We start from the raw sequence: 18,731 nt of genomic DNA, 5'->3' as shown, positions 1-18,731 counted from the left end.
AGAGCTGATTCCATGGAAAGTTTAAAGACCCTTCCTAAGGGGAAAATGTTTTCCAGCTCTCAAGATTCAAACTTAGCTAATAGTAGAGCTAATTTTTAAAGGCACTGTTCTTTGATCAGAAATATGTCTTTTAATTCATTTAGATTTTTAATACTTGCTAAATTTATTTTCTCGATCACCGTGATAAACAATATTATCTAGTAGCAACAGATTTTGTATTCATGTTGGGGTAATATGCTGTATTTTCTGAAGCATGTGAAATAAATGAGAATATATTTCAACATTATTTCAATGCTACCTACTAAATTCTATAATAGAAACATTGTCAAACTGTATGAGAATAGTACTTAGAATAAATATGGTTATTTTGAATAATGCACTTACCCAGTCCAGCTCTTAAGGAAATTCTTGGTGAAATATTCTTAGGATGGAATTTTACTTTCTGAGATTCCGCAGAAGAGATTTACCCCCAGGCAAGGTGGGGAAGAGTGAAAGCTTTGTAATGTGATCCTGCAATCAGGGTGAGATCCAGTTAGCAGAGCTTGATGGTTCTAAAGCAGGAGGTGACACTCTCTGCTGGAGAGAGAGAGGTTGTTCTGAGTAGATTTTAAGTGTTGTCAGATTGTAAGTGATCAGCAGCAAAAGGGAAACATCAGAGCTTCCTGTTACATCACTCTGACCCCGCCTGCAGTTAGTGTTAGGTTACTTTCTTTCTCAAATAGCATACCCCAGGAAAGCAGCACTCCTTTCTTATTGTGAGACAAGAGCAAGAAGCAGCCTGAAGAGAAAGAGATCAGAGGCTGTGTGAATACATTGTTACCAGTAAAAAGCTGGCTGGCTTTCACCTTTACTGAGTTCTGTTAGAACTTGCCAAACAAGCTACTTGTGATTTGAAGGAAATCTGAATATAGTATTCTGCTCAAAGAATCAAAGGAGTTAGGAGTGTGTGTGTGTGTGTGTGTGCGCGCGCGCGCGCGCGCGCGTGTGATTGCGTGTGAGAGTGTGCGTGTGTGTGTGTGTGTTAAATTATAGCTTACAAAGTATCCAGGAAAAAAAAATCTAACAAATCGTTCTTTATAGCAGAATACAGAAAAAAATTAACTGCTTTCATCATAATTGGTTCTGTGATTTGGCTCTTCTTACTTTGGAGCTCTGCTAATTGGGTGCTGTTCCTCAATCAGTTCCTAATCAGTTGAGTCAATCAATAAACTTTATCCTGCATTTTAAAAATCTTTTATTTTTCTTTTACTTTATTCATAAGAATATGAGTGTGTGTGTTATAAATTCAACTTGTGTATGTGTGTGTATGGAGTGCTTCTTTTATAATATATAAGTATATATATTTGACAAAAGAGACAAAATTGTTGCACATATTTAAAAATATTTGGTATAATTATGTTTTCTATAATCTAAAAAATAATTTATACTATAATATTTGTAAGTCAAAACAACCTTAAAGAAAATATAGATGGGCTATAAACATAATATTATAAGGTAATATAAAATACATAGCATACTTTTTATTTTAGACAAAATTTCATCTCAAAACACAATTTTATCCTTAATATGTTTAATAAATCATTGGATATGATCAGGGGAAATGTCCTAAATTTGAAATGGTTTTTTCATTTTTATAACTTGGTAAATGTATGATATGAAACAATAGATTGCCCCTGTAACCTAAACAGCACTAAAAGTCACGTAATTTATCTGGGCATACATTTTCTCACCTATAAACTAGAAGAGACAGATTTTATTCCTAAGGCTTTGAATTGACAAGTTTCATAACATTTAGAAATAGATAAGCTATGGTGAGACTCATTCAATTCTTAGTAAATTGTTAGGGAAATTCCAGGGTAAAATGAGGTGCCCATACACCTACTAGGCAAACAAAGGATGTAAAGGCAAAATAAATTCAGAAATATCATCTTTTTAAAGCAGGGTGCTCATGTTGACATTTTTATTGTCTGGATTAGTGAAAGAAAATGTTTATACAATCTTTGATTTTAAGACCAGTAAGAACAATATTGATTTAAAAAACAGACATGTAAAAATAGGCTATACCTTAATCTCTATAATTACGGTAATAGAAAAGACTTGTAAGAAACTGAGTTACACCAGTGTGGTTATTGGAAGATAGAAGGGGGAAAAAAAACAGAAGAGTTAAGTAGTCAAGTTATAAAATATTTTATTTTGTGATAGGGGTTTGATTTTGCTTTGTTTTTGGGGGGCTATTGAGTTGTACTTCATTTTGAACTGTTTCCTTCAGCCCATGAGAAGAAAAGATTAATGTTGCAAATTATTACTGGCTACACAAACAATGACTCTTCAATCAGAAAATGAATGTGGATATTTCTAGGTGAAATCTTGATTCAGTTCTGATGTGGAGCTAGCACTCTGCTTGGGGAACAACCAAGAAAGAAGTCGAAAGCAGTAAGAACTAAAAGACATGAAGTTCCAGTTTGGGTTCTGATACTGTGTTGTGATGTTGACAAAGCTTTCTAGGCTTGGTGTATCCATCTTGAAATATCAGAGCAAAACAAATACTGGATTTTAATACGAAAGTAATGATGGGTCATGTCTCATCTTTCATGCTAAGTGTAATATATAAATCCTATAAAGAGATTAATATATGGTTTTTGAATTTAATTAATTTGTGGAAAACTAAAACATTTACCAATATGTTTTTAAGAGCATTGATATTTTTGTCTTTCCAAAGATTACTTGATTTCTTTTTTTTTTTATACCAAGTTTTGCTCTTGTAGCCAGGACTGGAGTGCAATGGTGCAATCTCATCTCACTGCAACCTCTGCCTCTTAGTTTCAAGCGATTCTCCTGCCTCAGCCTCCCAAGTAGCTGGGATTACAGGTGTGTGCCACCTCGCCTAGCTAATTTTTGGTATTTTTTTTATAGATATGGGGTTTTACCATATTAGCCAGGCTGGTCTCCAACTCCTGACTTCAAGTGATCCACCCATCTTGGCCTCCCAAATGGCTGGGATTACAGGCGTGAGCCACTGCACCCGGAAAAATTCATTGATTTCATTGGCCCAACACTAGCAAAATCTATTGAAGGAAAAAAAAATCATGTTTGAATTCATGTCAGAAAATCCTTAATCCAATGCTCTTTCTCTTCTACTCTATATCAAGTGTTATACTTGATGGGGTGTCTAATAGAAGTTGTATCATTTACATTTAAATTGATGGACACATGGGTCCACCGTTGTAAGCCATGAAGACTACTAAATTTTATTAATATCATCTTTAAGCCTTATTTAGACATAGTAAGAAAACTGCAACCTAGTAATCCTTAAAAGTTACCATTTTATACACTTCAGAAGAAATAAATGGTACAAGGACTTCCAGGAAGGCATTCAGAGTATTCTAAGTTAATTAGGAGCAAGTGAAAAGACAGATTATAAAAACTTCTGTAATGCCTACTGAAATATGAAAGCAAATGTTTGGAAAACTGTAGCAGAACTAAATGAAAATATTTCAATAATCAAGCGAGCCAGTGTGGTATTATGTAGATTTATATGTTATAATCTGTGCAATAATTTGCAATTATTTAATTGCAATAATTTAATTAGTAGTGACCAAATTTGTATTTTGAGCTAGGTAATGTGCTAACTGTGTTTTAACAAGATAAAGAAAAGTCAAATGCGTCCTGCTATCTAGTCTTTTAGTGAACAGGTTGACTAGCACATGAGAAGTTAAGGGTCAAATTTTGCAAAATTAGCCACTGATGCTGGTAACATAGTCTAGATGTAATGATGCAGAGCACTGCAATAAGATTTTCTGCAGAAGTGAGGAATGGTGTTTAAGTGTAGAAATATATACACGTAATGACAATCACACATTTTCATTTTAGAATCCTACATGCAGGATTTATGCTTTTATTTGTGGTCACAGGTAAGGCTCCCAAGCACCATTTTCTTCCAACTGGTTACCATGTGAAATACATGTTGACTCAGAATTAGGCGGCAGCTAACTCAAAATTTCTGGGCTACTGTTTATATTGAATATGTTAGTTAAAGCAGACCAAAATGTGGTTTGACAAATTTAGTTTTCTACTGACCGAACTGACCATTTATTTTGAATTTGTGTGGATACTGCCTTGGAGTATAGTTCTGCCACAAGAATAAACAAAACAAAACAGAACACTTTTACAGGAAATACATTAAGTACAGACTTTCCCTGGTGAGAGTGTAAGAATAAGTCAAAAGAAAGACTTTATAAATGATTTCTATGAAGTTTTAAAAGTTATTATTTTATGTTAATAATTCCTGTGTGTTCTTAATTGTCTGAAAGTAATTACTTATACTTGGTGATAATTTATGAAGTCCACAAAATTATACATAACGTGCTTTATGAAAAATGCACCAATAATTTGAGGAGAAACCCATCAACTTTACATCTGAAGCTTATGTGTTTACAAGCTTTACATTAAAAAACTACTTCTGGCAAGGAAATAAGTTGACTAGACCTTTTATTATTTTACCTAGGAACTGCTGTCAGCATTTTTCAAGTTGCTTTTCAAAACAAATAAAAATAAATTGCATTTAGTAAAAGAATCTGGTTACAATGTCTGGGACACTGAGCGTGAATATGCTATTATCTATTACTAAAACCAGGGCAGATTTTCATTTTAATTGTGCACATAATTATCATTTTAAAGAAAATCACAATATTATTTTAAAAACATGTACTATGAATAAGAATTTGGAAAGTGCAGAAAACTATGCTTGAAATGAACGGTATATATATCAGGTCAGATATGCAGAAATGTATACCAGGTTAATATGCAGATAAATAAAACTACCTTATAGCCTACATAGAGAATTTCTTTTATGTATTTCCTCAAGAAAGTCAAGTAACATAAAAAATAATTGGCCAAACATTTGCTATTTTTAAAATTCTTATATCCTGATGGATTAAGTTCTTCCAGGGAACTTAGTATTTTCTTGCAGATACTCATGGGTGTTGGAGGTGTGGTTATTGTTAGAATAAAGTGTCAGTACTGGCAAATGAGTGATGTCACGGACTAATTCAAATGGATTTTTAAATACAACAAAATTATACATACTTTAAATGAGAGTACACGATGAACTTTCTGAGGGGAAATACCTTCAATAGGGTTGTCATATGTCCTAGTTTTCTGAGGCAGTCTTAATTCATACTTTCAAGCTCAAAAGTGCTCTCGTTGAAGAAAAAAAGTTATACAGTATACGGTGAACATAGCCATATTATCCCTAGAGCAATGACAAGTAGCATATAAATACTAACAGTGAGTGAGTAATTTATTTGGAAAACCCATTTTTTTTTCCAGAAGAGTTTAAAATAGTTCTTACTATTTCTAGGATGGTTTTAGTTGACATCAAAAAAGATGCCCTTTTAAATAGATATGCATTTAATGTGGATTTATTCTGAAATACTTCTTACTTGCTGAATATCAATCTTGATTGTGAAAAATAAAAGGTTTGTTTAAATTTGCATTTAGGCATTTTCACTTCAGTAGTATTTGATTAAATGACCAATCCCTATATTTTACATAAATAATTTAATCATTAGGTTCTAAAGATGCCAAATAGTATTTGTGTCTTTCCAGTATTAACAAACTATTTTCTTCAGCTATTATCATATTTACATAACTTTTAAAAACATGAAAAACTGAAATTTTTCTGTATTTTCTTTAAAGACTTATTCATATTTACTATCACTCAATGTACAGTGAGACTTTAAATATAAACGACTATGGAACTGTATGTAGTGCGTATATTGAAGTGTTAGACAATGGATTTGCCTCAGAACCCTTAACACCTTTGAGAAAGTGTCACCTTTCTTTTTACAGTTTTGAGGAATCTATGGTGTCATCCTGCCATCTAGTGTTAGACATTCTCAAATTACAAAAAGTTGTTCTCTGACCAGAATAAAAATGAAATTCTACCGCCTTTTCTCTATTGAAAAAAGTCTCACAAACTAGGGAAGATTTCTAAGAAAACATTCTGATTTACTTGATAAATATAGTTACAAGGGGCAGGTAATCAATGCAGACTCTACAAATTAAAGCCCACATAGTCGAAGGAGAATATATGTTTCATCAAATTTCAAATGCAAAGGAAAACAATTATTTAATAAATATTAAATCACAATGTAATTTAAGAATTACAAACTAAGGTGGCATACCTTCTTTTGTCTTCCTATGTATCTGTCAATCCATCTGTATTCATCATTCAAAAGTAGAAATATCTAGGCCAAAGCAGACTAACTCCTACATATCTGATCAAGAATACAAATCAGAACATTGAAAACTAACAACAGAGTGGTAAATGTCTCTCACATCTAATAAACAAGGTTCTCACTATGTTGAAGCATGGAAAACATTTGTTCTGCCACAATCAGTTGGAAACAAAAATCAATCATTAATTCACTACAATTCTGCTTTGGCTTAATAACGACCACCCTGCTAACATTGCCATAGCCAGTACCAACTTGCATTTGCCACCTGGGGGCATGGGAACTGGCCCACCTAGTATGATATCACCCCTGCTAACACCAGCGCATGCTATTTTGGAGCCTACGGATTGTCCCACTATGCTACTGCCATTGCCCATGACACACATGATACCCAGGGGACTGAGAGCTCTGCCCAATATTATCACTGCCAGTAGCTGAGCAAGCTTCTTGAAAGCCCCCACATTAGCCTGTTTGAACCTGCTAACATTGATGTCCATATAAGTTAACCAGAGACCCAAGGACAGGAACAGTTGGCCCACCACTGCATCCACTGTGTCCTGAGGACTAGCCCAAGTGGAGTCCATATACCCAGCAAAATCTCACCACAGCCTGCAATAACAACTGCAGCCTAAGACACTGAGGAAATCACAAACACAACTGATGTTATTTGTAGCTGAAGAAATTATACAGAGACTACATTACTGCACATTCTCAGAATCGAAGCTAAAGTGTCCTATCCAACCGATACCCTAGATATGTCTTCAGGAAAAAGTCTTGCCCTATTAAAGCCAGTTCAATGGACAAAAATAGAGAACCCAGAAATATATTCACATAATAAACTACCATCTGGTTTTCAACCAAGGCACAAAGCACCTTCATCGGGAATGGACAACCAGTTCAATAGATAGTACCAATACCCAGAACACTGGATAACCATATTCAGAATGAATTGGAGGCACATTCCAGGGCACTGATCTAGTTAAAGATTTTATGTCTAAGAAAGCATAGGCAATAAAACAAGATAAACAAATGATACTGTATTAAATTAAAAAGCTTCTGTACAGCAAAGTAAACAGCAGAATAAAAAAAAATGACCTGTCAAATGGGAGAAAATATTTGCTATCTTTTCATCTGACAAGGGCCTAATAAGACAACTCAACAGCAAAAACTAACAACTCAATTCAAAAATAGACAAAGGACATGAATAGATATTTTTCAATAGATATGACACAAATGGTCCACAGATACATGTTTAAAATGCTTATTATCACTGATCATCAGGGAAATGAAAATCAGAATCATAGTGAGATATATTCTTCTGTTAGAATGGCTACTACTAAAAACACAAACACAATAGATGCTGGTAAGGATGGGTGAGGATGTGGAGAAATAAAACACTTAAACATTGCTGATGAGAATCTAAATTAGTGCAGCCATTATAAAATCAGTATGGAGATTTTTCAAAACACTTAAAAACAGAACTGCCATGTGATCCAGCAATCCCGCAGTATAGTATTCACAGGAAAGGAAATCAGCATATCAAACAGATACCTGCACCGTATGTTTATTGCAGCACTATTCATAATAGCCAAGATATGGAATCATCATGTCTATCAATATATTACTAGATAAAGAAATTTGGCTTACATACACAATGGAATGCTACCTGGGTATAAAAAAAATGAAATATTGTCTTTTGTAGCAACATAAATGGAACTGGAAATCATTATGTTATGTAAAATAAGCCAGGCACAAAAAGTCAAATATTGCCTGTTCTCCCTCATATGTGAATGTTTAAACATTTGATCTCCAGGAAATAGAGACTAGAATGAAAGTTACCAGAGTTTTGGAAGGGTGAGTGGAGATTAAAAAAATATATTGGATAATGGTTGCAAACATACACTTACATAGAAGGAATAGGTTCCACTGTTCAAGGGCAAAGTAGAGTGACTATAGTTAACCACAATGTACCGTATATTTTAAAATGCCTAGAAGAGAGGACTAGAAATGTTCCCAACATAGGAAAACGGTTAGTATTCAAGTTAGTGAATGCTTTAAGCACCATGACTTGATTGTTGCACATTCTGTGCACCTAACATGAGACCATATGTGCCCCATAAAATGTATGACTATTATATATCAATTTTTTAAGTATGTGAGAGAGGCATCAAAACAGAGTCTACTAAAAAGGCTGTTGCAGGTAGACAAAACTTATTCAAGTGCTATACTTGGATTGCTCCTGGAGCTTGGAGACCAGTAAGCAAGAAGAGAGACACACACATATGAGGACACGGAATGTAGGGCCATGTTGATTGTGGTAAGGGATTTGTATTTTACTCAATGTGCAATGGGTCATATAATCCAAAGCATGTTTTAAGAACATGGTGGTGGGTTTGGATGAGGTTTGGGTAAGGACAAAAGTCCAAAAACTTTTTCTAGAAAATATTTTTATGACTTTCTACAAAGTATTAGTTGAAGTTAATACCCTTAGTTTTAATCACACTCCGTTATATATGATACCCTTAAAATTCATTTCTCATGGCGTTTTTAGATTCAGAAATTCAAAATGCTACCATTAAAAGACTCTCTTTTGTGAATTAACTGTAAGGAATCATAAAGACAAATTTTATTTTGAATTATGTCAACTATTCTACAGTTATATGTCAATAATAAGGACACATTTTGAGAAATGGGTTGTTAGGTGAGTTCATTATTGTGTGAACATCATAGTGTGTACTTACACAAGCCTAGGTAGTATAGAGTATTACACACCTAGGCTATGTGGTGTAGCCAGTTGCTTCTAGGATACAAACCTGTACAGCATGTTACTGTACTGAATACTGTATAGAGCACTTATCACAAATGGAGCTTGCAGGACTAGAAGTTGCTCTGGGCAAGTGAGTGGAGAGTGAATCTGAAGGCCTAGGATGTTGCTACATACCACTGTTGAGTTTATGAACAGTGTTGTCTTAGACTACAATGAATTTGTAATAAATATATATATTTTTCTGAAACAAGATAATTTTAGCTTACTGTCTTTTATTCAATAAACTTTTTAATTTACAGAAAATTGAATTTAATGTAAAAAGTTTGCATTTACAATTTTTTAAATTCCTTTGTAATAACACTTAGCTTAAAACACAAACATGTTGCACAGGTGTATGAAATATTTTTTTCTCCATAAGATTTTTCCTGTTTTTAAAATTTATTAATTTTTACTTTTTAAAGTTTTTGTTAAGAACAGAGACACAAACACATGCATTAGCCTAGGCCTATACAGCATCAGAATGAACAATATCACTGTTTTCTATCTCCACATCTTGTCCTTATGGAAGATCTTCAGGAGCAATAATATGCACGGAGCCATCATCTCTGATAACAGTGACTTTTTCTGGAATGTCCTTCTTCTGAACAGCCTGAGGATGTTCTACAGCTAACATTTTTTTTAATAAGTAGAAGGAAGACATTTAGAAATAATAATAAGGTGAGATTTAGTGACTCACCCCTATAATCCTAGCACTTTGGGCAGGAGGATTGCTTGAGGCCTGGAGTTCAAGACAATAGTGAGACTGTCTACACACATGTGTGCGAGTGTGCGCACGCACACACACAAATTAAAAATTGGTGATGCACATCTGTAGTCCCTACTTGGAAGGCTGAAGTGGTAAGATTCTTGAGCCCAGGAGTTCAAGGCTGCAGTGAGTCATGATTGTACCACTGCACTACAGCCTGGGAAACAGAACAAGACCCTGTCTCAGAAAAACTCCAAATTGAATATGTAAGTAAGAATAAACTGCAATAGCAGTAAAACATGTAGTATAATAAATACATAAATCCACAACTTAATTTTTATTATCATAAAAATTATTTATCAAGTATTATGTACTGCACACAATTGTGTGTACTATTCCTTTATATGACTGGCAACACGGTAGGTTTCATCAGCTTTACCACAAACGCATGAGTAATCTGTTGTGCTCTGACATTATAGCAGCTAGGAAATCATTAGGGGATAGAAATTTTTTAGCTCCATTATAAACTTATGTGACCACTGTCATATGTGTGGTTGGTTCATCATTGACCGAAATGCAGCTCATGACAATATTTTCAAGTACTTAATATCTGGTAGCACTGAAGGGTCTCTGTTTTATTTTAAGGAAAGTTGAGAAAGAAAAGTAACATTGTTGAAAACCGGGATTGTTTCCAAAAATATGCTATACTATTTATATTTTTAAAATTGAATTCTGTGGAGATTTTATTTCCACTTTTTAGATGAGGAAATGGAATCTTGGTAGTTTATTCAGCTGGAAATTGGTAGAACGGAAGCTTCAGGTGTTTTGTTATTGAACCTGTCTTCCTTCTTTACAACATGTGACCTCCAGTTTATTCATTATTTGAAATATATCTAATTTGGTAAACTATTTCAGATATTTTTTGAAGAAAATTATATGGACTATATGCCAAATTACATGGGGCTTAAGTTAGATAATTCCACATTAAGAAAAAAAAAATAGTGAACATTAGCAAAATAGGAAAACATAACAACCTTGAGCAAGTTCACATTAAAACTTTGACAACTAACTTGTTTACTTTTCTATTTTGAATTCTGATGTCTAGCCATAGCATAAGTTGCCCATATTATTCATGTATGAATAATAATATAGATTCTGAATAATTGGGAGGATGACAAGCAATAATGATGGTCATTTTTTAAACTTTTAAAAGTTCTTAGGAACATAAAACATATGCAGATATTTTAAGATGAATTTTATGTTTGTAAATAAAAAGAACAATTCACTGATTTTTGCCCTTTTAAAAACCATGTTAGAGAACTTTTCATATTTAAAAACTATTAGGAATTCTTAGACAATTATGTCAAAAACAAATTATTTACAAAAATCAAAAGTTATCTAATGCATAATTTTTTACATGTCCCTCAATTAATCCTGTTAACAGTAAAACCACTTCATATTTATGTTCATTTCTCATTTTATAGAATTACCTTAACAGACACAATTAACCTCAGATTTCTACTTAGATTTGTAATTGCCTAGCTTATTTGAGTAATTGTTGTTACAGCTCAGAGACTGTATTCTAAACCATTGAAATATTAAATAGTAAATTATATAAACCAAATGCTACCGTTTTACTGAATCCTTACGATGTAGCACAGTGCTAAGCCCCTTCGTATGTATTCTCTCATTTCCTCACAATCATTTTACAGACAAAGGAAGAGGATTAATGATATGAAGGCCTACTGAATTCAAATCTAAGTTGATTTGAATTTAAACCCTGTGATAGTATCGTGTCTGATGTGGTATTTGATTTCTCTCCCACTATAGTCTTAAAATAGTCTTCATGTGCATTTTCCAGTTTATTAACAACCAGTACAGATGACAGAAACTGTGGAATGCAATGATTTTAAATGTTGTCTCTCTAATTAAATTACTCTGTGTGTGTGCATGTGTGTGTGTGTGTTTAGCTTGTGAAGAATGAAAATAGTTAATAAAGAATATGTAAAGAGCTAAATAAAAAGTTTTCTAACATACAGTTCTTAGCTTTAGAATTTTAAATATTTTCTCATTGAACAGTAGCAGACGTATTGAAGAAAAAATGGTAATTGTTTATTTTGTCATCTCTGGAGCAGCAATTTCTTGGCAAGATGGATCAGTTAGGTAGCTCACAGCTGTTCACATCTTGAAACTCTGGAAATTTCCCTAGAGTGATTTACAAATTTTGTGGAACATTCTGTTGAGAGTGGGGAATATGTTTAAAAAAAAAAAGACTCTTGGAAAGTCAAAGTTCTTGCTTTCTGATTCCAAGAATTGACTAAGAAGAAGGAAGTAGCAGTTTCCTCTGGCTTCTAATTTGAGAGCACCTGCAGCTTAGAAAAAGCATTCAGTAAATTAGAATTTTACCCCTTGTGCAAATACAGATTAAGTATGGATTAAGTCCCTAAAGACATTCAAGTTCATAATTGACTTGCCTGATTTTATCTGACAATGAAAAAGAATAGCAAATCATCAGCAATGTTGACAGGAATGAGTTGATTTTGGCTACAATTAGGATTTGTCTAAAATTTATTAGAATAAATTGTTGATTGAAATAAAACATTTTGTACTAGAAAAATTTAATTCTAGTTAATTATTCTTAATTAAATTTGGCTTGCTTCTTTAGAATAATTAAGAGACTACAGGGTCTAAAAATTATTTTAAAACTTCTCATAAGCTTGAAATGCCTTGATGAGTTAGAATACATCAGATCCATATCTAATATTTTCCCTACAATATATATAATATTGAAAAAGAGAAAGTTGATGGATTCAGAAACTTTTTTTGATTATAAAAGTCATTATTAAGGCATTCAGAAAACTTCAAAGTATGTGGGACCTCCTGTAAAGTAATTACTTGGAAGCTTCTCATAAAATCTTTAGATGTTTGGGAATTAATCAGGCACTGAAAGAGGAAATAGCAGCTACACTCAGTTTGAAGACAAGGTCCATCAACATAGGCTAGTTTTGAAGAATACAGAAGACTGGTATAAATGACAACCTTATGCTAGGTGTGTTATGGGTATTACCAAAAGTAGAATCTGGCCAATGTTGATTTTTGTTTTTTAATCACAGAACATCTCTCCATTTTTCTTTTGCCTTATCATATGTTGATATTAGGTACTTTTAAATAGAGAGCATTGCCATAAAATCTTAAAATTCTCCAAACTAAAACACTTGTTTTTATAGCCAGTCTAGTGCAAAACACTAATTCTAAGTATAAGTAAATATGGGGCCAGAGAAATTAGATGGTCAAAAAAAAAATTCATTCCACTAGGTTATTATTGGTACTAGAAACAGTATCTCTTAGTTTGTATTATAAAACTTTTTCTCTTCGTTTATATTCTAAAACTTTTTCCCAAAGCCTCTTTTGTGTCTTTCAGCAAAGCACTACACACACATAATTGAAAGATCAGTTAGTACAAATGGACTTCTAGCAAGTAAACAGCCATTCCTCATCCCTCAGACTTCCGCATCCAACGACCTGTGGCTTCCTTCCATTATTGTGGTCAAAATGTACAATTCCTTTTTACTTCTATTTCTTTGTGTGTGACTTATCCCTCCACATTTTCCCCTGTCCTTAGGACTTTTCTCTTCATTGCTAATATTTGAAATTTCATGTGTGTGTGGAGGGGGCGTGACAGGTGGTTGCTCTTTGTTGGACACAATGCACCATTTCAATAAAGGGATCTCTGTTACTTTTTTTTCTGTAAGATGACCCTCACGTCTATTTATCTCTGCTATTTTCCAGATCCTTTTGTCCCTTCAAGGTGGGACACTTGAATTAATGGCCAATTTTTACCTTTTGTATCTTAGTTTCCATCCTTATAACTTTTTCTTTCTGTAGCTTACATTTTTTTAACTTTATCATTTATGTCTTGATTTTAAAAAATGTTTTAGTTTAATTATCAACAGTTTTTTTCTTATAGTGTTATCATGGATTTCTCTGTGAATAGTAACTATAGAAGTTACAATACATAGGAAATATTTAGTCTTTTAATGTCTTTCAATAATGTATTTGAATTTTCAATATAACATATTTTTTCTCTAAAAGTTTTTAAAATCATCTTTTGTGGGATTTACTGTTGGGTATATTAGGATTTCTGTTCTATTGTGGCTAGTGCATTTTCCCTAGTGTAGAGAAATGCTACTGATTTTGATACAGGAGTGCTGGGAAGGGCAGAGCATGATATGGAGCATGGGAGAGGGAAGTGCTGGGTATACGAAGGCGGGTCCCAAGCTAAGGCTTCGCCCTTGGGCCTGTGCCCACGACCTAGATGAGAACAGGAACTCCTGCCTTTGCTCCAAATGTTGCATTTTTCCAAGACTACCCTGGCCCACCATGCCCCCATCCAGGGCCTATAAAAATTTCTGAGGCCCTAGCAGGCAGACACACATGCATCTGGACGTCCAGAGGAGCGATCGGTGGAAGAAGACACAAGCGGCTGGACGCCGATGGGAGCACGCAGGTGGAAGAGCATATGACACACACCGGCAGGACGGCAAGCCATCCACTGGTTGAACCGTTTGGAGTTTGGCGAGAGCAGTAGGAGGAGAGTGCAGGCCGCCAAAGGCTGGATGCGAGGGGAAAACCATCTCCTGTCTGGCTTCCCCATCTGCTGAGAGCTACTTCTACTCAATGAGACCTTGCACTTATTCTCCAAGCCCACATGTGATCTAATTCTTGCAGCACACCAAGGTAAGAAACTCTGAGATACACAAATCTCTCCGTCTTTGTGACAAGTAAGGGGGTCTATGAGCTGCTTAACACACACTTACAGACGGCAAAAGTAAAAAAGCAGATCTAAAAGAGCTCCCTATAACACATGCCCACTGAGTCTTCAGGAGCTGTAAGCATCCAATCGTAGTCACCGCTGTGGGATTGGAGCCCCACCGCCTGGCCTGCTTGCCAGTCTGTGTGCTCCCCTGGAGGTTTGAGCAGCAGAACATTGAAGAAGCAAACCCCTCCCCCTGTCACACACCCCGAGGGGGACAGGGGAACTTTTCCCATTTCAATTTCATATGTTGAACTTTCACATAGCCATCTTGCTAAACTCCAGTATCATTTATTTCTAATTGTTATGCTTTAGATTATCTTGCATTTTCAATTATGACAAGCATATTGTGATAACTAAAATGTGTAATATTTATATCTAATTTCTGTTTATTGTCATTTTGCATTAGTTATAAACTAAGATTGCTTGAATATGCTGTATAGCACAGGTAGTGGACTTTAATGAGAATATTCTTAAAATTTTAACACTTAGCATCAAGTTATTGTATGTTTTTGGTTGATAGCTATCCTCATATTATCAGGTCTCATTTTAGTTTGCTGAAAGTTTTAAACATGAAACAAGCATTAACTTTTATCAAATAATTTTTCTTTATTAAAAGTTATTAGTATTACCAGTTTTTCCTTTTGCCTTAGATTCCAATATGAGTTGGTTATTCATCTGGTCTTTTTAAAAGTTCTGATATTTTATTCGTCATGGACTTTTGCTATAATTTTAATTTTTTAAACATGCTGCATTACAGTATTATTTATCTTGGTTACTGAGATTTTTTAATGTTCCCTTAAGTGTTGTGCCTGAAGAGATTACCTCACTTGCCTCACTCTAGTAGTCCTATCTCTGCTGGTCAGATTACACATTTTGGAGAGTGTTTACACCAAAAGGATATTTATCAGTGGACTAGTGAATCAACATGGTCAATAAGATAGCCATATTTCTCTGAACATGATGTTAAGTTCAAGGCTGACCATAAGACATTTGGGTCAATGAGCCTGAAGTCAGAACTTTAACTCAATTCTTTGAGGTAGGAGAACCTAAAATGTTTAAGACTTTACCATGAAAAGATGTGGACCTTAAATTCTGAAAGTCATATTGAAACCTGTGCAACTAGAAAACAAAAGCAAAATATATTGGGCGGCAGAATCATGAGCCAAAGATAGACTGAGTTTTATTGACCTAACATTTCGCTTCTGTATCTATCTATACTAAAGTCAAATTCCTCTGGTCTTTTCAGTTTTATGATTTAAATGTATCTCTGTTTTGTTTCAAACTGATTGGCCTAGAAATTTTATAATCTGTGACAAAAATTGATGAGGAAATCTTATTCATTGTCCTAATGCTCCATTTTATTTATTGAATTATGTGGTTAAAGTGCTTTCTCTGTCTCTCTCTCCCCTTGTATAATAAATTACCATGCACCTACTATCTAAATCCTTTCTATATTTATGAGTACTCTGAGCCTTTCTAACCAAGAAACTAGCTTATATGGTTGAAAGTAGTTCAGAAACGGGACCTGCAGGACCAACAAAGGCATGGTTTTATGTTCTACTTAGCAAAAGGTGGTAAAAGTGATTAAATTACATCTAAGCTAAAGTCCCTGAGAAAGCACTTAAAGTCAAACGTTGGAAACGATAAATAAAAATGCTACTTTGATAAAAACCAGATAAGAGCAGGAGCAGCAGATGAAAGAATCAACAAATGACCTAAATAGTTAGCTAGTTTAATGTCATTATCTTCTTTCTTCTGGTATAGAGATGTGCTAGACAAAATACAATAGTCAGGATTGGAAGTTATGTAAAGTATAGTTATATGACATATATTTAAATATACATGTCTATATTTGTATAATTATGTGTGAAGTGAGTGATGAAAATACATATGTAGCAGAGTAAATGTAGAATGTATAGATTGTTAAAACATAGTGTATTAATTTGACAAATAATTACAATATATGGTTGTATACTTATAATTAAAAGGCAGTTGTTAACAATTCCAATTTAATGAAATAAAAGCTGAGTGTGGGAACATTTCTTTTGTCTGAAGATTCTGTATTTCTGTGATAATTACTGATCACCAAATTCTTTTAGTAAAATCTTTATAAGCTGGGCGTGGTGGCTCATGCCTGTAATCCCAGCACTTTGGGAGGCTGAGGCTGGCAGATTACGAGGTCAGGAGATCCACACCCTCCTGGCCAACATGGCAAAATTCCATCTCTACTAAAGAAAATATACAAAAATTAACTGGATGTGGTGGCATGTGACTGAAATCCCAGCTATTCTGGAGGCCGAGGCAGGAGAATTGCTTGAAACAGGTAATTGGGAGGTTGCAGTGAGCCAAGATCTCGCCACTGCACTCCAGCCTTGCAACGGAGTAAGACTCCATCTAAGAAAAAAAAATGTTTATTTGTGCAACAACCAACAGCCAGGTTTCATTATTCAGAATAATATTTTTTACTTCTTATAATATAAAAATATCATTTGAGTGATTTTCAGCATTACCTGTTAATTTTGAATGCAGAGAATGAACAAAGAAGATAAATATATGTATATGCTGTATAATATAATTCCATATATAATTCACAGTTAGATTCATTTGATTATGCAAAATAAAAGAAGACAATACTATCAAGATCTTATTTCAAAACACAGTAAAAATAACATTCACATCCATTAAACATTGCAAGCCATCCCAGTATATGTCTTTCTTGAGTAAGTAATGAACCAATGGATCAGTGGTTATTGTTGGAATTAGGCTGTTCACCAATGTGCTATTTATACCCCCTTGGTGATTATTTACCACTTAACCTAAGTAGACTTTCCCACTTGTTTGAAGCTATTGCTATCCCTAAATAATGACAACAGGAAATGTTTCACAATGGCTTTTGATTTCCAAAAGTCTCAAATTCCAGAGCAAAGACTCCATCTAAGGCAATTATTTATGGACTGAACATTTGAATCACGATATAATATTTTCCTTAAGTAAAAAAAGCCGACACTAGTACATAATGATAAAATTTTTAAACCACAGTAGATAATGATTTGTAACTCTATGTTAGGACATTTCATATTCCATATTGAAACAGTGATTCTGTAGCTGGCATCAGCTGGATCCTGACTTCATTCAGGTGAATGATCTGGAGGGGATCATATTTTTAAATAGGAAATCTGTTTGAATAAGCTGAGTGATTAACATTCAGTGAACAGCGAGTATTCTTAACTAAATCAAAGTAGTCATGAAAGCAAGTATTGTAGGTAATTCAAAAAATATATATATCAAAATTAAATGGTGAGGTTGAAGGTTGTAGTTAAGTACCAACTAATGTGAGTTCTGGGAGCATTTTGAAATGGTGGAGGAATTATTTCTGAGGAATTAATACTGATGGGAAGGATGCAGGAAAGAGTAAATATGGGGAGCTGTGGTTTATTCCTGTAATCCCAGCACTTTGGAAGGCTGGTGCTGGAAAATTGATTGAGCCCAGATGTTCAACACAAGCCTAGGTAGCATGACAAAACCCGTCTCTACAAAAATTATATAAATTAGACAGTATGGTGCCCTGCACCTGTAGTCTCAGCTAGGTGGGAGGCTTTATTGACCCATGTTTGCACCACTGCCCTTCATCTGTCTCAAAACAAAAAATAGAGTAAAAAGCCTGTGGGTTGAGTAATTTTTCTTTGAAAAAGAAGCCATAAGGATTTGGAGACCGTTTAGATGTGGTATATGACGGAAAATAAGAAATCCAAATTGAGTTCAAAATCTCAGGCCTAAGGAACAGACAGAATTATCATTGCTGGCCAGAAGTCACGAAGCTATACCAAATGAATGAGGTGGTTGTATCTAAATTAGTTCAGATTCGAATGTCAAATTTGAGGTGAACACTACAGAAACTGACAAGTCTTGAAAGTTGTTGAGATACCGGGCTGCACATGGCTCACGATGAAAGATATTGATCTGGATATAGTGAATTAACTCCAGAGAAATATTAACACCCCAAGAGTGACCAGCACATGAATGTTCTAGTAGACTTTCTTGCTGATAATTCTCTTCAACAGATATAATCTACTTTTTTTTTTTTTTTAGCACAAACTATTAGTTGCATTGTCAGCAAATCCTAATGATAACTGAATAGGTTTCAGCAGGTTTAAATATTTTGTTATT

General features: G+C 34.2%; 1 protein-coding gene across 1 annotated transcript in view; it reads right to left on the bottom strand.

The window, feature by feature from the left end:
* The window catches only part of CALCRL (calcitonin receptor like receptor), a 101,846-nt gene extending 101,248 nt beyond the window's left edge, over positions 1-598 (bottom strand). Inside the window, exon 1 of the mRNA XM_003733201.6 lies at positions 385-598. The gene's annotated coding sequence lies outside the window, so the exon portion shown is untranslated. The remainder of the gene's footprint in view (positions 1-384) is intronic.
* Between the last annotated feature and the right edge of the window lie 18,133 nt (positions 599-18,731).

This window comes from Callithrix jacchus, chromosome 6, assembly GCF_049354715.1.
Source record: "Callithrix jacchus isolate 240 chromosome 6, calJac240_pri, whole genome shotgun sequence".
NCBI classification, from domain to species: Eukaryota; Metazoa; Chordata; class Mammalia; order Primates; family Cebidae; genus Callithrix; species Callithrix jacchus.
The sequence above is the reverse complement of the archived record's forward strand: the minus strand, read 5'-3'. Positions and strand labels throughout refer to the sequence as shown.